We start from the raw sequence: 20,869 nt of genomic DNA on the forward strand, positions 1-20,869 counted from the left end.
TCCAATAGTGATTAGGGTACTTCCTGTGAAAAGGGAGACCTGGGTTTTAAGTCTTCTGCTGTGAGAGGAGGTTTGAACCTACATTGCCCATTTCCAGAAAAAAAATGCCCTATAAACCAGGCTATGGGTAGAAAGGACCAAGGGCGTTCTTCAGCCTTCCTGTTGAAGCTGATTGTAAAAAGGATTGCAAGTCATGGGGTCAGAAAGAGCTCAGCCAAGATGGGTATAACTCTTCAGCTCAGAGCAGAGGGAACTTCCTTGGGAAAGTCAGAGTCTTGAGTTCTAGTTCCTACTCCCAATTATATGTATGCACTTCACAGACAATCATTGGATAAAGTATATAAACAGAGTTGAGAGCAGACATACGGAGCTAAAATCTAAGGTTCCCTCCCTCCCAGGAAGATGTGCAACCCACTAGGCAATGGAATTGTGCTCTCTCTCTCACTTGCTTTGCCTTCTAGCCCTATGAATCTTTCATTCTTGCTTTTCCAGTGGCCCACCTTCAAAAGAAGGGCAAAGGATGGAGACCTCCTGGGAAAGTGTCCTAACCACTAGGCCACCTGCAAAAAGTTGGATGGGTCCTCCTGCCTGCACTACTGTATTTTACATTAAGACATTGCTACTGCTCATTGCCTGGGTTCATGGAGATGTCTCCTCTCTGAGCAACATGACAGAAGAACGTAAGGTTGCCCATTCAGAAAATGGGGGAGCTATATGTTTTCCAAGGTGGAACAGGTGGTCTCTCCCGAGGTGAGATGCATAGTCTTGGGGAAGCTGCTGCTAAGTCTTAGGCATCTAGTACGCAAAACAGATATGGACCTCTCTCTCTCTATATATATGGGTCCAAATCTGTTGGGTATGACTCTGTGGAGTCATACCCATCTTGTATGAGCTCTTTCTGACCCCATGACTTGCAATCCTTTTTGCAATCAGCCCCAACAGGAAGGCTGACGAATGCCCTCAGTCCTTTCTACCCATAGCCTGGTTTTTAGGGCATTTTTTTTCTGGAAATGGGCAATGTAGGTTCAAACCTCCTCTCACAGCAGAAGACTTAAAACCCAGTTCTCCCATTTTCACAGGAAGTACCCTAATCACTAATGGAAAAGATGCAGGACTCTTCCTTCACTGAGCTGTTTTAAACAGCTGGTCTCCATGGATTTTCTCCACCTAGGAAATCGAGGGTTTATGTGGAATTATGTATTTCCCAGATAAAATTGGATTGCAACAGATATTGGAGTGGTATGTCTAGGCAGCTATTCAAGCTAGCTTCTGAGCATATTCAGTAGTCCAAGTCTAGATAACTAGAGATCTTTTTAGGGTCACAGTAGGGCTGCACAATGAATCTAGATGTCTTAGAAAGACTTAGATGACGTTTAGTGACTTACATGCCTAAAAGCTATAAAAATACCACTTAAATGTGTGTATATATATATACACACACACACACACACACACACACACTATTTACACATGTTATTTCAAAGGTCCTTTAAAATCTATCTTTTAACCTTCCCCTATTTGGAGCTCATGGAAAATATATAAGGCTTTCAGAAATGTCCCTTTGGGAGTTTATTTGCATCTTTATTTTTTAAAAATAACATATTTGTACCAGAAGCAAGCTAAGGAGTAAAAATGGTTTAGAATGGAGAAAACAGACCAGTACTCCTTATTATGTGACTGTTTATCTATGTGAAATAAGTTGCTATTATATAAACAATTAGTTCCCAGTAGAAAATTATCTCCACTACAAAAGTCATCCTCACAATTGCATAAATGGAAATTCTTGCCATTCTGAATGAGGAAAACAAATCTTGAAACAGTTTGTGAGCTAAACCACATGTACATACAGAAATGACACCATTAGTGACATACTGGTGTGATGGGTTAGGGAAACATACACTTCCTTCACTCACTGCCTGTTATTTGGGCAAACTGAAGGATTTCAGTCTGGGACACTTCATAGGTAATACTATCATTTAGAAAAAATATATGAGAAATAGAGAAGAATGATTGAAAGCCTTGAGACAGTCCATTAATTTTATATCCCCTGTATCTAATCATTATATTTCATCTTGCACACAATTTTTAACTATTCCTCCTCTCAAAACCCTACGTCCTCACAAAACAAAGTGCATCAAAGGATGGGACTATTGGTAAATTAAGGTTCTGATCTAGTTTTACTGAACTTAATTGGAGTCTTCCTATTAAATTCACTCAGGCTTCTAGGGGCCTATATCAGAAAGAATGATTCTGCTGTAAGGCAGTCAGAACCAGGCAAGGTACATAGAGAGATCAATATATTAAGGTGAATGTGGTCCTCCTAGGAATTCATCCAGAATATGGAGATCTATCCCCCTATTTTCAGTGTGCGTGTGGGTTTTGTATTTTTTTTAAAAGAATGCTTATGCATGGTTGTGACTGAATTGTTAAGGAGCTTTCAACAATAAGGTTTATAAAGTGAGCAATGGTGGAGAAAAAATGGTCAAACAGAAGTGCCTTGGATACAGATGCACTCTATCTTACCTATTTGAAAACAGACATTGAAATTTCCTGATGCTTAGCACAGCTGCAATACAAAGCAACACTTAGCAGTGGGAGCTCTATACCACTGGTGCCTAGGGGTTAATAAGAAGGTTCTCTGAATTGAACACTCACAAGCAATTTTACTGAATGAAGGATACAAACCAAAAACATTGCCTTTTCATTTCTCTGTTCTCTAAATTAAAAATACCATTTCTTTTTTTAAAGGGGACACTGAAGAATGAATTCATGCCTCCTTTTCAACAGTTTGCTTCTCAGAAGAACAAAGTAAAGAGAGATATTTATAGCTCACATCTAAAAGTAAAACCTACCTGAGAAGCTGGATTAAACAAAAATCCTTTTTATCTGAGGTTTTTGCTGCAGATTAGGCAGGATTAAGAAAGCATCATGCTCTCACTGCAGTGTGAACAATTGCAGCAAAAGGAAAGTTTTAGAAGGATCTCCATTAACATGAAAAGCCAACAATGTGCAAAGGTAGATATAAGGAAAGTTTTTCTTATAGCCAGTATTGCTTCCTGATAGTTGACAACAGTAATAGTTCAAAACAAGTAGTTTGGGTTAATAGTGTACTTGCATGTAAATACATAAAGCTTCAGTACCGTAAAGCTAATTTAAAAAGGGACATTTCTCTTTATAGTTCCCATGAGTATAATAGACTCTATGATATTCTCTCTACCATAATGTAAGTTTCATTAAAGAGCTGAAGCTATAATTGTCTACATCAGTACATACCAGTAGACTGGATAAATTGTCTGCATAAATCGGTTAATACAACCTCAAGCCCTCGTTCCAGAATGCAACAACCTGACCCTTGGAATTGTTTCAATGAGTCCTAACTACAATTTTGCCACATTAGTCAAACTTTGAAAGGCTTCAAAAACAAACAATATGACCTAACAAACCATAAAACAATAAATTTCTAAACTCCACAATGGTTATGCATCAAAAAATGAAATCATTTCACTACATCCTACAACAAGACAAAAACTGCATGTCAGTAATATTAAAGATTTATGAAACAATTATGTATATAAAGTGATATGTGGCCTATTATCCTTCTTAATAAGTCAATAAAGTCAACTGAAAAATTGAAGTGAACGTGTATGGACCATTTGACAGCAAATATATTTCAACCTCTTAAGCTTTGTCATTTTCATTGCAATTTACTATCTGCACCACAACAACAGGGTTAAATCAGAGAAGTGAAGAAAGGAACAGTAAAGGATAAGAACTACAGTATGTTCAGTTGTACCCTAACAATAAATCAGCTTGAAGGAAGGAAACTTTTGTGATAATAACACCATAATCGGGTGGGGTTTTTTAAGTCAGTTTCATCTTCAGCTTGAAATCAACATTTGTAGTAGCAGTTTTAGAGCTCTACTAAAATATACGGTATACTGCAAATATAGAGATGTAATTTCATTGGATTAAGCTTTCTGTGCACTATAGCTCATAAAATATGAATGCTGTTATTGACTTGGTAGGTAGGATGCAGAGTATCTCTTTTTAGAGCAGAAGATGGAGGGAAAGCTTTGAGGCAATAGCCAACTTAAAGTAATGTGCAGGCTCAGCATTCTTCAGACTTTTAAAATCTTAATTACATTTTTATTGTATTAAAGATATATGTGCATTAAATATTTAAATTTGCCAGTTCTGTTTCCTGAAATAAAATATACAGTAGTTTAGTTCATTACATATTGTGTACATTGATAGCAATACATGATTGTATGTATTGATATACATGTATACATACATACACTCATGCATTCATTTTTTTTTTAAAGGTGTACATCTAGGGATAGCTAAAACAGCAGGTAGAGCAGGTACAAATAACAGAGTAAGAAATGAATGTAAGGCACCCAGCACTTCTACGTGTATGAAAATATCAAAAGTCCCTTCTCAAGTGCTTTTAGAGTCACCTTATTCCCTGCCCTCTTTTGTGGAAATTATCTCTGTATTAGATGGTGTTGAACATATTCGATATGAAAGCATTGTCTGTTTGCTACCAGTATCTAACGAGTATCTCCCCTAGAGTTGCCAGCAAGGTGCTGATTAATTAACTGAAGTAGTGAAGCTGAATCGTACAACAGCTGTTTGGAGAATTGTCATTAACTCGGTCTCCTTTCCTGTCTATTAGCTTTCTTGTAGTGATACCACCAAAATACAAATTTGGGAAACTTTACATCAAACCTACCTTCAATTGTCCACATTCCATACCCAGGAAAAGGGTAGCTGGTCAAGGTCTATTTTTAAAAGAGAGGGAAAGAGTAGGGAAGAGGGAGTAAAAGAAAATAAACTTCCTGGAAGTCACAGCTCTGCTGTCACTTGTCAATGGCAGCTGACAATAGATGGTCCTCCAGGCAGAATGTCAAAACGGGAATCACATATATCTACAGCTGATTGAAAAGTTCAGCAATCTGACAGTCTTTCACTGGGACCTCTTTACGTCTGAGGGAAATAGTTCTGCTTTTTCAGAGTGGCTGTGGAAAAGCAATGTGCATAAGCACATGCAGCCAGCTCCCACAGTATAATGACAGTTGGCGGAGGATCCCAACCTGTGGACCTCAGCTGCCCCTCAGAATAAAGATGATTATTCAGAAGAGTATAATCTGTATTAAGTGGCAGACTGCAGGGAGGGAAGTGTTGATAGGACACAAGCTTGTCATTAAAGCATACTGTGGCTAGGCTTTCTGCATTTTAAACAAAATACACGGAAACCGGTACAGGTTTCAAAGAAGAAAACAAACAAAAGTGCAAAGACAATTTTTTCCAAGATAATGTCAATGACGCTAATTCAAGACAAAGTTTGGCACATTCTCATCAGGCGAATCACCTGATAACTTGAGCAAGCTCTGCTTATTCCGTTTGACATGTTCTGCCATGACATGTACTAGAGATTGAAAATGTTAATACCACCTGCACCTCTTGCTACTCTGTGCAATTTAATATTATGCTTCTTTACATAGGACTCACTTTATTATGCTTGAAAATTATGAAAACTGGAAATTACACATGTGATTAAACATAGACTAATCACTCTATATACTAAATAAGCCAAATGTATCTGAAAATACATCAGGTACATTTTTTCTGGGAAACAAATGAGTGCAGGGATGTATTGCATTGATATAGATGGAGCATCTGCCTTGTGATAAAATTAAGTCTTGTGACAGAAATAAATCACTGTAGGGGAAAATGTAAACCATTATCCAATAGGATTTTCTCTTTTCTTCTTATGTGACAGGACTTATTGGATTCCCTGATGCTAGACAGCTAAGTGCATCCATGATATGATGATAAATCAGGAAGACTACATGATTTGAAATTTAACAGCTACTTATTTTTGAGACATTGAGATAAAGGAAAAAATACTTTTGATTTCTGCAAGTAACTATTAAATTGGGAATCTCCTTTTCTGGTAATCTGATACTCTGTTACTGTGTCATATCATCAAACAATGCCAACAACCAGCGGTGGGCAAAATAGATTTTGGACTAAGATGAATAAGGGAGCCACTTATCTTTCTTTTTTTCTTTTCCAATATTCACAGTTTTATCTGAAGAGCACCATATAAAGGTTACTGTTGACATAAAAATGTACTGTTCTTATTACATTTTCCTTTTTGCATGAATATATTTTTAAATGGAGATAAAAATATGTTTTTGTTGCTACTTCTTACATTTGAATGAAAAAAATCCATATATTACGTTAAAAATACAGAATAAATAATGAAACTTCAGCTTGTACAGTGGTTGATAAATGCGATTCACAAAACATACCTTCATGTTTTAATGGCTTTCCATTGTTATAAGTATGCTATTAATTAGTGGGAAAATGGATTCATCTATCCAGGACATACCAGTATTTCTTGGTTTTAACCCCTTCCTCACTATTAAGATTTCTACTCTGAAAATGTTTGCACATAGTGGTACAAGATGATAGGGAATGAGAAAAAAAATCTTATTTTTATGTAACTAATTTCTGAAAGCAGAATATTGAAGACCATTGGTACCTACATATAAATAAGACAAGAATGAAATCCTAATTAAAGCAATAATAAGAAAACAACATAGAAATAAATAAATAGCAAAAGTAGTTTCAACTTACTCCTGTTTTATGAAAAGAGAACAACTTAACACTGACAGGCAAGCAAGTAACCAGAACTGTTAGACTTCTGGGGCACTACATTTCAAGCAGCATTCCATAAACAATTGTTTTCTCAACTAAATTATGTTCACTTTCACTGAATTGCCTTTCTATAGTTTGCCTTGTGATGCTGCGCAAGGGGGAGAAATGGGGGGCGGGGGGAGGAGGGGAGGAGCACTGAATGTTGATCACTTGTAATTATGGTAATCTCCTTCAAAAGCTTTAACTGCTCTAAACTCTGGCTGTCTGGAAACAGAGCAAACTCCATGCAACAATACCATAAAAGCTGTTACAGAAATGTAAACTACTACAGCTGGATATCAGCCTTTAATTAGAGTGTAGTGCACAAACATGGGGTTCTTTATGTAACAGAAACAGATATAATAACTGTATCAGACTAAGAAGGAAAAGATATAAGCTGTACAGTTGTGCTCTGCCACCAAGTAAAACCAGTTTAAAACCACAAGGTAGAATCAGAAATGCTTCCTCCTAACCAGAGGAAGAATTGGAAGAGTTCAATCAGGATTGTTCAGCATTTTCTGTTAAGGACTTAGAGATCTCCTATTGAAAAGTAGTCATCATTGTTTCACAGAAATTGGCTGACAAATAGAAGATAACCAGTAGTTGCTGATGTACCTTTATGAAGAATAGGCATTTAAGTGTCAAACCATACTGGGATGAGACAAGATGGTCTGGTCTTGCCTTCAATGAGAAGTAAGCTGTTTAGAAGTGAGTGACACTGTAGAGGAGCACAAAAAGCAATACGGCCAACCCAGCTATAACCCCGTAGTGTGATACCACTGGCCTCACATGGAAACAAACCATCAAAGAAGGAACCAGATGTAATGCATGGCCTAGGAAGTGCTGGAGGTATGTGGGCACTGTTAAATTCTTCTTCCATTAGGGACTGGGCAGGACATAGGCACAGCCTGCAGGAAGAAGTAACCTAATTCCCACTTCTGAACTACTGAAAGCACAAACTGGCCTTTTCAAAATCAGTCTATTACTCAGGAGAATGCTCAATGTTCAGAAGTGATCTGTTCCTCGCTTCCAGTACAGGACAGTACAGCTCCCCACCCATCCCCCCAGCCCTGCTGGTGCCCTTCACTCCAAAACCCCTGCCCCTGCCCCCAGGACCCAGCCCTCCAGTATGTGAGGTAGGAGGGCTAGTGGGCAGGGTATGGGGGTATACATGGCCCCCCCTAGATTTATGCACCCACAGCAAGCATGGGGCTGCAGCCTGGCCAGACCACCATAGGCAGGAGCTACCTCCATGGACCAGCAGGTGGGACCTGGTATGGAAGGGCAGAGTGGGGCAGTGAGATTTGCTGCTGTCACTGCTGCCGGGACCCTACACCAGCCCTGCTGCTAGCATTGCGAGGAGTAAAGGATGAGCGAGTGGGGAGCGGTGCTAGCTTCACCTCCTCCCACCATCAGCTGCTTACACGCTGGACTGTGCCTCTACCTCATCTCCATGGCCCAGCTGCCACTGTTGCTGCTCCCCTTAGGCCACCAGTGCTGCCTGGAGGGGCGTGACAGCAGCAGCAGCCGCCGGGCCATGGTGGTGGGGTAGAGCTGTGGACCAGCATGCAAGCTGCTGGTAGCAAGAGGCGGAGGCAGCGCAGCCGTCCCCGCCCATCCATTATCCCTTGTGCTGCTGGTAGCACAGTGGGTACAGGAGTCTTGGTGGTGGGAGCAACAAGTCTTGCCTTCCTGCACCAGGTCCTACCTGCTGGGCCACAGAGGCAGCTCCTGCCTGTGCTGATCCAGCCAGGCTGCAGCCCCATGCCTGCTGTCGGTGTGCAAATCTGGGGGGGGGGCACATGCACTCCCATGCCTTCCCAATGCATCACCTGTGCCCCTCCTGCCCTTGCAATGCATTGTCTGTGTCCCTCCCACGCCCCATCTCCCGTGCCACAGACTTACTTACGAGGAGCTGAAGAAGCTGTTCCACGCTGCCTGGCTGCCCCATGCATGTGTGTGTGTGCACATGGGCATGTGGTGCTCCTTACCTGATTGCCCTCCTCCCTCTCCCCCCAGCCCCAAGCAGCCTCTTGCAGGCTAGAACTCTGCCAGCCTGCAAATGGAAACCCATGGTTTCCTTCTGTGATTTTCTTTGTTAAAAGGAGAAAATCTGCATTTTTCCCTGGCAAACAAAAAACCTGGACCCCCATTTATTAGTATGCCGTTTTAATATACGGTGAAGCACAAGCAGCATCTTTTTTTTGAAAAATGTATGCAAAATATGATCAATTTTTTAAAGTCTGTTCATGACCCTTTCATAAACTACTGGGACCCACTTTTGGGTTGTGACCCATGGGATGAGAAACACTGCTCCACAGAAACTAAGAACATAAAAGAATAGCAAAGGCACCAGAACTTTCTTTCATTGTCTGAGACATAATAATAATTGCTCCTTTTATGATACTGTTGTTTTATTGCTAAAAGGGGCCCAATCCTGAAGCTCATACACACCCAAAATTCTTCCTAAATTTTTCAATTTAGCAGTGCCTCACATATGAAGCTATACACTCTGATAATATCATATCTTGTAAACTAAATAAGTTACTATCTCGTTTAGTAGCTGGATGAGAGACTTACCAGGAAAAGTTGTGCTGCGCTACAGGAAATAGTGCTGATTAATCAATAGGAAGAGTGTACCCTCCTGTTTACAATGGGACTAAACCAATATGACATGGTTCAAGACTGTGTTGTGTAGAGGTGCACCAATACATCAGTCCATATTGTATCGGGACCAATAAAAGGAAAATTGACATTATCAGCAATTGCCTTTTTTTGACTGATGTGGCCAAGAAAGTTGCTGATAAATGCCGCATGCATGCACCAGTCCAGCGGTGTGGAGAGCAGCGTCCAGCTGGTAAGTGTGTTGAGGGGGACAGATCAAGGCCCCCACAGTGAGGAAAGGAGTGGAGCTGGGGCTGGGGCAGGCGCTGCCTAGCCAGGGTTGGGAAGGGGTGCAGGATCATGCAACAAGCAGTTTGTCTGGGGGTGGCTCCTGCCTCTATGCGCACCTCTGTGGGAGGCAGGGGGGCACATGCCTACTGGATCTGCACACAGGGTGAGGGTGGGCTGCCACTGCAGGCTGGGGCAAGTGTAGGCTCTTCTTGTCAGGGGGTTTGGAACCAGGTTGCACTCCCAGAATTTTCTGTAGCCCTCCCAAACTCTGCCTCCCACTGCCACTGCTGCCCACCCTGAGTGCAGTCCCAGCCCAATGCCCCCCACTGGGAAAGGCCTATGACCACACCCAGCCACAGCCTACAGCAGCAGCCCGCCCTGGTACCACCCACAGATCTGGGGGACATGTGACCCCCATGCCTCTCCTGGAGGTGTGCACAGTGGTGGGAGCTGCCTCCCCTCCCTGCATCCCCCAGATCAACTGCTTGTGGCTCGGTCCTGTGCCATGCCGCCCTGCCCCCATCCCAGGCTGGGCAGCATCTGCCCCAGCCCCACTCCATCCCTCACTCTGGGGGCCTTGATCTGCCCACACACACTTTCTCAGCCCTTCCCCCCAACAGACTTACCAGCTGCTCTCCAAGTTACTGGGCTGCATATCAGCAATTGGATTGGTATCAGCCAATATGGCTCATTAATAATTGGCTATTGGTATTGGCCCAGAAATCTTTATTGTTGCACCCCTAGTGCTGTGCTGCTACATACAAAGAGCCTCATTCTCTAGATACAGCTTGCTGAAGTAAATATCATTCACTTTATTAAGCTTTGGGTCAAACTGATTACATTCTGGTGTGACAACACTGACTTCAGAGGAACTCTCTTCCTTTACCCCAGTGGTGCTCAAACTATTGCCTGTGGGATGGATTCAGCACACAAAGATGGGGCCCAATCTTTGTGTGCTGTGACATGGTACACAGATGTCAGCTCAAAACTAAGACAGAAATTTTTTAGACTACACACAAGCCCCCGGAGCACGTGTAAAAATGCCCAGAGAAAGCAACTATGTTGGAATTTAGTCAAAGTTGATGATCCACAAAAATCTTGTGTGACCATTTAGGCACCTAAGACTGTGTAACTCCTCCAAGAGTCCCAACAGAATATTCCATAGCATGCCTAACACAAACCAGTAGCACTGAGTTCACCACAAAACACAGCAGCCACAGCCTTTTTCATTCAAAAACACAGGCAGGAGTGGTCAACCAACACCCATAACTAGGGGTGCACTGATAGAGATTTTATTGGGCCAAGACCCATGGGCAATTTTTAACGAGCTATACTGGCCAATAATGATCTGATTGCCAATGTGTGGCCAGGGGAATGGAAAGCAGTGTCCGGCTGCTAAGTCTGTTGTGGGGGAAGGGGTGAAGGAAGGGGCATGGGGGGGGCAGACTGAGGACCCTGCAGAGAAGGAGGGAGTGGGGCTGGTGCTGGGGGGGGCTGGGCAGGGCACAGGACAAAGCTGTGGCTCGTCTGAGGGGAGTGGGGAGGGTGGGTCAGCTCCCACCACAGTGTGCACTCTGGGAGGGCATGGAGGACATGTACCCCCTGGATCTATGTGGGGTGAGGGTGGGCTGCCACTGCAGGCTGGGGCCAGGGGCAGCACTGGGCTCTTCACAGTGGGGAAGCTGTGCTCAGCATGGGCAGTGGCAGCACTACTATGGGGGGGATATGGAGAATTCTAGGGTGTTTGTAGCCCCTCCCCTCCCGTAGTCCCTACCCCAGTGCCACCACCGCCCAACCTGAGCACAACTGTGGCTCAGCCCCTCCACTTGGAAGAGTCCAATACCACCCTTGCCCCAGCCCATGGTGGCAGTCCACTCTAAACTTGTGCACAGATCCAAGGGGCACCCCATGCCCTCCTAGGGTGTGTGCAGCAGCAGGAGCTGAGACACCGCGCCTGCCCCCCCCATGTTCCCCAGACAAGCCACTTGCGGCTCCATCCCATGTCCCTCCCTGGCTGGGCAGCACCTTCCCCTGTTCCAGCCCCACTACCTCCCTGACCGCAGGAGCCTTGGTCTGCCCCACCCACCAACCCCCTTCCTTCCCCAACAGACTTACCAGCCAGACACTGTTCTCCAAGATGCCAGGCTGCACTGCTGGCCATGTGCATTCTGTGGCTGCATGCATGCACACGGCATTTATTGGTAAACATTATCAGCCACATGAGCCAAAATAAGCCGATTGATGAAAATATTAATTTGCCTTTTATCGGAACTGATACAATATGGGACCAATGTATTGGTGCACCTCTACTCATAACCTAGTACAGTGGTTTGCACACTGCGTACTGTGCTAGGTCATCACTCATCAGGGGTTCTGCAGGGGCTGGTCATGGCAGAGTCATCCAGTCACTGTCATGGTAGAGTGGGTGGTACGGTGCCATTGTGAGACCAGGTCATCTATTTCCACCTCAGCTCACAGACTAGGGGTTCTGTGGGAGAAGAAGTGATGTGAAAGAGTTCCATGACTTTAGCAAGTTTGTAAACCACCGATTTAAAGCATGTGGTCAGGATGTAGGATACATGAGTTTAATTCCTTCCTCCACCCAAGGGGATTTAAATGCACATCTACCACCTTTCATGAGAGTGCTTAACCCCCAGGTGAATTCCAATTCCCAGGAGGATTGAAGGATTGGAGCTTCCACTGCTCCTGATGAAGCCAGGCTGCTTTGTAGAAATGATAACAAGATTCATAGGGTGAGTGAGGGAATAAGTATGACAGATAATAACTCTATAGCCCAGCAATAAATCACTGTCCTGGGGAGGAAAAGTGATTTCTTGTCCCTGCCTGAATCTACTTTGTAGTAAAGGGCCTTGTTACATAGTAATTTGGGTGGCTCCTGGAGCTCTTAACCTCTAGACTGTCATTAACACCTTAAAGTGGTTTTAAGCACTTTATGCAGCTCAAAGTTATACCACTCCAGGGCAGAATTCTCTCTGATGTTCAATACCCAGCTCCTGTTCCATTAAGATGTGGCCACTCCCCACAGATGCGCCAACCAAGTTGAAGTCTTCCACTATTCCCAGATCTCTCACATAGAACAGGGACAGAAGCCTCTTGTGACTCACCAGTCCTCTAGTGGCAACTCACAGCTACAACTTCTAGTCCTCTCCCTGCTCACCAGGCCTTTAGTGACAAGTCACAGCTATGCAGGTGGGGGATAGTCAGAGAAGGTTTCTAGACAAAGGGTGTTACTGCTCCAAACTCTAAGCTAGCACTAACACTAATCAACATTTTTGTGGCTCACATCATCAGGTGTAACAAAGCCCAAAGTGTCATTGGATAAAATACATAAACTGTGTTGGGAGGTCACACTTGAAATAGTTACCATGAAGCAGGTAATCTATGGTTAATCTCCCTTCCCACCCAAATTTTAATTCAGTACAATTTGTTTGTCTGTCCCTCTCTGTATCAGTAAATGGGGAAAAAATGTGAGAGAAAAACTCTCTCTCTTGTAGTGCATCATCATCATTATGATTTCCACAGATACTTTAAGGCTAGATTTGTTTTTAAAAACAGCTATGTGGTTTACAATCAAATTGTTGTTACAAATGAAGTATCAACATTATAGAATTTACGGTAAAAAATAACTGATATTCTGCCACTGGAGGTGCTGAAGTTCAGTTGCCCTTCAGAAATAAGGAAGCTTACTAATCACGTATATATAAATGCTGTATTGACTGACAGCATCTAATCATTCAAAGGGCAGTGAACAAAACATGGAAAAAAACAATTCCCTGGTAAAGATTTACTTCTAACATGTATTGGCATCTGATCATTTGGTTGTGCAAGTATTTGCTAACTGAGGATATTATTATTCTGTTACTGTTGTAGAAAAATAGTGACCTTTCTAAGCAATGATAAAAAATATGTGGGTTCTTTCCCTGTAGGTTATATATCTTACATCTTAGGTCATTGTTATAGCAGGTTTCTTCTTTACTCTCCAACCATTTATCTTTCCATTCTGAGAAATAGCTAGTTTATTTAATACAATAAGACCTTCACATAACTTTCTAGTATCAATTATTACAGTGACACACTAACTCCCATGTGAAATGTCTCTGCAGTATGTCTTGCAGACCATCAACCAAAAAATAAATCCAGGTTAAAGTACATGTAATCTTTTCTGATGACCACTTTATAAGAATATCAATGAACAAACAGAACTATCACTTGAGTTCGATTATAAAACACCAGCAACTTTGACAGTCAATCTTGTGTTAGCAAATTAATATCAACTTTTGAAAACTGCACTAAAAGTAACAGAGGAAAAACAATGAAATAATCAGTTTGCAGAGCATGTATTATATGGAAAAATATTTTTGTATGAAATGCTATAAGTGAAAAGGGTTTTCTGTTAAATATGGCTTTTAAAAAAGTAAAATAAAATTTAGAACACGATTCTAAATAAAAAAAATGAATAGTTCCTACTGTCTAATCAGACTATTAGCTGTACAAATACCAGAGCTCTTTAATTTACAGCCCTGCGTACTATTTACTTACTTGAATACCTATGTATTTTAATAAAATCATTAAAATGTAATGCCCTCATTTTTGTAGTACCTTTCCTTTAGGAGTACATACCAACATGCTCATAAGGGGATCATACTGTCCACTGCTAAAATACAGCATAGAGGACAGCAACTGGCCAAATTTCAAGCAGGCAAACTACATGCATAGCTAAGATGCTGGGACAAACCATTACAGTTAGCATAATTTAAATCTTTAATAAACTAGCAGAACAAACAGGATCTATAGAGTTTTCATTTTTTCTTCAAGAATAAGCCACTCCCTTTGTCATGTTTCACCTAGTACCCCAAAATTAGAGCCAAGCCTTGGTAGTTCCAACATATTTTGAACTTGAGAGAACGTGAAAACGTGAAAACGTGTGCTAGTGCAATGCACCTGTTACAATTTGGTACTTTTGCAGACCTAATAAAAGGTGGGGACTAGCTTTGGGATAAGGAGCACACATGGCAATACATAAAAACAGGGTCAGAACTAGGATCATAGGAAAGTAGGAATAGAAGGGGCCTTGCAAAGTCATCTGGTTCAGCCCCCTTCTCAAGGCAGGATCATCTCTTGACTAAGCCATCCCACCAAGTTTCTGTGTAACCTGCTTTGGAAAAATTCCAAGGATGAAGATTCCACATCTTCTAGGCATCCTTTTCCAACACCTGACTACCCTCATAGCCAGGCAGGGGCAATTTAGACCAGAGATTAGGAGAAACCTTCTGACTACTGGAATGGTCAGATCAGTGGTCTGAGAGACAAGACTTATGAGGAAAGGCTGAACAAACTAAGGTTATTTAGTTTGGAGAAGAGAAGGTTGAGAGGGAATTTGATAAAAGTATTCAAATATCTGAAGGGTGATTATAGAAAAGATGGGCTTTTCTTTGTGGCCGCAGAAGACAGGAATCAAAACAATGGAACGTCCATAATTCCACCCAATATGGTGTCATCCGCAATTTGGATTCCATTATCCAAATTATTAATGAAGATATTGAAAAATACCAGATCCAGGATAGTCCCCTGGGGAACTGCACTTGATACTTCTCCCCACCAAGACAGTGAGCCATTGAGGACTATTTGCTGAGTATGATGATCCAACCAGTTATATATCTACGTAACAGTATACTCATCTAGTCTGTTTCCTTAACTTGCTAATAAGAATATCATCGGGGACAGTGTAAAAAACTTTGCTAAAGTCCAGTCATCAAGTCATCCACAGAGCTTGTCATTTTACCACCTTTTAATGCTCTGTGGGGGACCTTAGAAGAAACATCAAATAACCCTTGTGGTCAAAATGAAACATCAGGGAATATTACTCAATGTACTCTCTGCTCAGGAGGACGGCCCTCCTACCCAGCCTTACCCCACCCAACTACGCCATCATGAGTCCAAGACAGGAAACTGAGCTGCGACATCAGAAAGCAGAGAGGTTACTTGGTAAGAATTACTATGAGCTGAACCACAAGGCTGGCTTTGTAGTATATATTTCATGTGAAATATACTGCAAACTGTACCTTTTAGAACAATTATTGCCTTTTTAAGGACAATTATGTATTATGTAGATGTATAATTTATTCTGGAGGTTACTGGTTTATAAAAGAGTTGTGGGCAAACTGCCAAGTTATCATCTGAACTGTAGTTATGAGTAATAACAAGGGCTATAATTTACATTCGTATTCTGTTTTTAAGTTAATGAAGTATCTAGTATGAAATCTAGTGCTTGGCTTTTTGCTCCTATCCTTTCTCAAAGGTAAACTAAAATGTAGCTTTATAACTTGCCTTTTATTCTCAAGGAACATGTTTACATGAGATGCTTAACTTTGCATTAGCATACTCTACTGCGAAGTAGTCATGTGCATCTACACATGCACATGCTTACTTGGCAGTAAATGTCCCTAATACCGAGTAAATTTGCTACCTGCAAATGTAAATAGCAAATTTACTGAGAATTAGTAACAGCACTGTAGCACTCATGTACATGCCTGACTGGGAGCAAAATCTCCACTCCAAGATGGTGATCAGGGAGCAGGAGGCTGGAAGACCCTTATTTCCCAGCCTAAGCTCCACAGTCAGGGGCTCGGGCTGGGAGACCCTTATCTCCCAGCCAGAGCCCCAACCAGCAGCAGATTCCCAACCAGGGCCCCCAGCAGCAGAGCTCAAGCTGGGAGATAAGCATCTCCCAGCGTCAACCCCAGGGTCGCTAAGCCGGTGCTGGGAGATCCCTGCTGGTGGGGGCTGTGGACCTTGTTCCCCACCCGGTTCTGTTAGAAACAAGCTCTCCCCAACTCGGGGGGGGGGGGGAACAAACTCCCCAGCCCTTGCCCTGTGTGCCTGGGTGGGAACAATGCCCCCCTGCCCTGGCTGCTAGGAGCTTTCAGCCCCCGCTCCCTGATCTCAATCACAGAGCAGAGGCTGGGAACTCATTTCCAGCCTCCACTCTGCAATTGCAGAGCAGGGGCTGGGAACAAGTTCCCCAGCCTCCACTCTGCAATTGCAGTTGTGATCATGAAGCAGGGGCTGGGAGCTCCCTGCATGGGAACAGTTCCCTGCCCAGCCTGGAGCTGGCTGGGACCTGCCTCCTGACCAGAATAGTTCCCAGCCAGCCCCAGGCTGTGCAGGGAAGCACATGAACTCTGGAGGTAGCTGAGGACTGTCCTGTTTTGGGCAATCCCCAGCCAGCTCCAGGCTGCACATGCAGACTTCCCCACACAGCTCGGGGCTGGCTGGGATCAGGTGATTGAGGCACAGGGCTTGGAAAGAGCTGTAGGGGTGGGGTAGGTCCCAGCCCCCTGCCCTGATCTGCCAGTTGGGCAGCTAGCTGCTAGCTGTCCCACCAACAGATTGGGGCAGGGGGCTGGGACCTGTCCTTCCCATGAAGCTCTTTCCAAGCTCTGTGCCCCTGATCAGGGAGTCAGGGCCAGAAGCTCCCTTCTTCTGGGGCAGGAGGACATTGTCCATTACAAGCATTAGCTCCCTGGGGACACTGTCTCCTGGCCTGGTGCTCTCTGCCAGCCCCTAGACTAGCAGCCAGGGTGGCAGGGGCCCATTGCAGGGCTGCAAGGACCTGGGAGAAAAATATTCTTCCTAATCCCCACATATGTAGACACCTACCCAAAAACCCTTACTTTGCAGAACCTTACTGCACAGTAAATCTAGGCTGGAGTAAATGTTTGTGTAGATGCACTCAAGGTATCCTAAAAGCATGTTACAAAATTAAGTGAGTAACTATCAGTGCTGCAACAGTTTAGACAAAGAAGCAACTGTGTGCTCAGCAATAGCTCACATGCACAGTCTTGGACCGTAGTACTTGCTTTGTTGAGAGGGCAAACGTTAGCTAGGACAATAGGATTATCCCTTGCTTTCTGCAAAAAATAAATAAATAAATAAATCTCTGGCATCTTTCCATTTTTACCTGGACTCCAGCCACCAGAAAAAGGTAGAAGGCTGCTTAGTGCAACATCTCATCCAGAGAACAGCTCCTCAAATAGCACAACACCAAGTAGCAGCACTGGGGATGAGCCCATGTCTTGGTATGGGCCTAATGAATATGCAGCCTTATGGCCCAGAGGTGAGAGTCCTGGTAATTTTAGCACACTGTCACCTATGTTCAGTTTTCACCCAGCTGAACAGATAGTTCATTTATATTAAAAACCTAGATTAAATTTAGAACAGTGAGAGACTGGGATAACTCACTAAGTAAGCATAGTCAGCCTGTATTTAAAGAAAATGAAACATACCTTAAAATGAGCTTTATGAAAGGGGAGGAATAGACTAGGACACCAACAGGTAGATTAAAAACCAGGGGAAAATACTACATTAGGTCTGTCCAATGCTGGAGGGGCTACCAGGATTTCCTGGCCCAAGATTCACTGACTGGAGAAACAGAGATTATATCAAGGACTATAAAAGTCTTGCAGATGGAAGAACCCACAATACTGTCTGCATCATTAGAGCATAACACTGACGTAGGTTGAAGATGGTTTTTCTGGGTAGAAGGCTTGTAGAACAGCCAAATTTAATTTACTTTCCCTACTCAAAGGACTACTTGGAGTATCCCAGTAGTATCTTCCCCTCTCATAAGAAGGAAACGTAATCCTCATTCCCTATCCCCCTAGAAAAATAGAAGTAACAAATGATTAAGTCCTTGGCATACACAAAAGAAGTAATAAATAGAAGATGCCATGCCTGGACTTTTCATCAGTTATCTTCCAGTCATGGTTGTTAAGTGCTATCCTGGTGCCAAGTATTAATTATCTAAAAATCAGTGTTTGGTGATGGACCAAGTCTTTTTTCATCATCATTTAGTATCACTATCATAACATGAAGGGTAGAAAAAATAGACATATAAAGGAAAGAAGCCAAGGGAATAGAGTAGAAAGCATAGTACTTTAAAGAAGCTTCATTGACTTCAGTGAAGCTATGTTGGTTTATGCAAGCTGAGGAGGACATGGCCTTGCATTTTTATTCCATTCTCTCCGGAGTATCTCTGCAATAAACTGGCTTCCATCCTAAACCACACTAAATAGTACAAGCTTCATGTCACATGTTCTGTCTCTGCAATAAACTGGTTTCCATCCCAAACCAGGCTAAATAATACAAGATCCATGTGGCATGTTCTGTAGACAGATCAACTAGTAGCTCTCAAAAATGTTGCAGAACTGGTGATGTTTAATTTGGTACCATTTAGCAGTTAACAAGCAATTGCTTGTTAGCAATAGCGTTGTCAGTAGTGGAAGAAGGACAGTTTATGGAGAAGGTTCTGTAGCATCGCTACATTCTACAGGCAGAAGCCAATTGGCACCATCAATCATGCACTTTGTTACATCCAGATCAGTAAAAGACTCATTCCACTCATTCCAACCTCCCTAACTCTGAGTCCCTGACATTTCACATCTAAAACAGTCAGCTTCACTATAATGTCTGCATACATGTGAAAAACCTGATATTGGTTCTTTAGACTGATCTATTTGCCCATCTGTATTAAATTATTCCAAAACACCTGTCCCCTTGGTATCAACATGAAGGCTGTTACTCAGTTTTAGCCATACTTTCAGTGAAAGAGGTTGACAGACTCTGGGTCTTCTATTTGTATAAGTTTGTAAATAATAAAACCAAAAAAAAAAAAAGAGTAATTTATATATCATAATTTATGATCATCCTGGTTAAAAGGAACATTTATTTTTGGTAAACAATGAATTTGTTAACAATGACAATGCGGGTCATCTCAGATCATTTGTGAATTCAGGCCAAATTTGCTAAATTTCAACTGGAAATAAAAAGTTCAGGGCTAGATTCATAAAAATGCCAGTGGAGTATGAAGCCAAGGACTTCAGGGTCAAAATACATACTATGGACATGGGAGACCCAGACTCAATTCCCTCCTCTTCGAGGCAAGATCTGAATCCATATCACCATGTCCAGCAGAGTGCCCTAATCCCCAGGCTATATGGTATTATACAGTGGACTGCCATCACTCATTGGAGTATTTAATTAAATACCCATTTTTCTACCTGTGAGGAGAAAGTTCAGGCTAGAGAGCCAGTCCCACTTTCTTATTCTATGTATCACTGAACATTTAAGCAGTTTGTACAAAGTGGAACAGCATTTAGGGCTACCTAAATCACAGATACCCAATAGTCCCCAGTAAGTCTCTAGTGGGATACATGGAATATCTTACTTGAAATCCATTCTCTATCTGATTCAAGGCACAGATTTGATGGCAAACCACACAGAACACCACTGCTATCATCAATACTGATAACTATTGTATTTATGTGAGAATTTGTATTGCTTTCAATGGATCTATGCACAAAATGATACAGTAAATATTTGCAGTATATGATTCATAGAGTTGCAGTTCAGCTAACTATATCTCAACTATAAAGGGACAGATTATTTTCTTTTTTATGACTCCTCAGACCCTCCTGAATAACACAAGGAGCTGAATTACGGTTGCTTCAGCCCAGTCAAGAATGGACTAACACTTGGCCTAATGCTGGTGTATAGCCTACACCAGAGACAGACAGCTGTGGGATGAATCTGGCCCACAAGGAGGTTGGATCCAGCTGAAAAAGAGCTGACTCGGCCAAGGGCAGCACAGGCAGCTGCACCATGCCACCCATCCCCTCTGCAGTACCTTCCTCCCTAATGCTACCTGCTGCTCTTACCCACATTGCAAAGGGGCCAGATATCTCTGGAGAGCATAACAGCAGCAGCTTGAGCTCTCCTGGGGGTGGAGATTTGCAGCCCACACCAGAGGACCGAGTCACGAGCTCCAGCGGGCAGAGGCAAAATGTTGCCAACTCCTGCCAAGCACCAGTGGTACTCAACCTTTTGGTGCCATGGACCTGATAGGTGGTCCATGGGCCAGAACAGGCCTCAGACCACTTCTGCTTGGCCCAATGCTGCCAAATCGAAGCCCCTTCTGCTTGACCCTGAGCTGTAAGTTTGGGCTCCACACTGCCTCCTGCCAACCCTTACATGCTCAGATCAGGCCCTAGGGCACCTCCATGTGTTGATTAGTGAACTATCAAGCCAACAGAGCTCCCCACAGGTCTGGAAATTTAGCACTGTGGAGGCAGAACTAGCTGCTATGGCTCCCTCACCACTGAATTTTTGGACCTGTGGGACCCCTACACCAACTGTACAGAGAACATGCAAAGGGAAAAATAAAAGGGGCACAACTCTGCTTTGTTCC

At 42.9% G+C, this 20,869-nt stretch overlaps 1 protein-coding gene and 1 long non-coding RNA gene across 2 annotated transcripts in view; one reads left to right on the forward strand and one right to left on the reverse strand.

Annotated features, from left to right (window-relative positions):
- The window catches only part of LOC109281350 (uncharacterized), a 64,339-nt gene extending 58,054 nt beyond the window's left edge, over positions 1 to 6,285 (forward strand). The window contains exon 4 of the long non-coding RNA XR_002087963.2: positions 5,786 to 6,285. This is a non-coding gene — a long non-coding RNA (uncharacterized LOC109281350). The remainder of the gene's footprint in view (positions 1 to 5,785) is intronic.
- Positions 1 to 20,869, reverse strand: part of PPARGC1A (PPARG coactivator 1 alpha) — a 563,553-nt gene that overhangs the window by 175,499 nt on the left and 367,185 nt on the right. The window lies entirely within an intron of this gene.

Source organism: Alligator mississippiensis, chromosome 2, assembly GCF_030867095.1.
Source record: "Alligator mississippiensis isolate rAllMis1 chromosome 2, rAllMis1, whole genome shotgun sequence".
NCBI lineage: Eukaryota > Metazoa > Chordata > Crocodylia > Alligatoridae > Alligator > Alligator mississippiensis.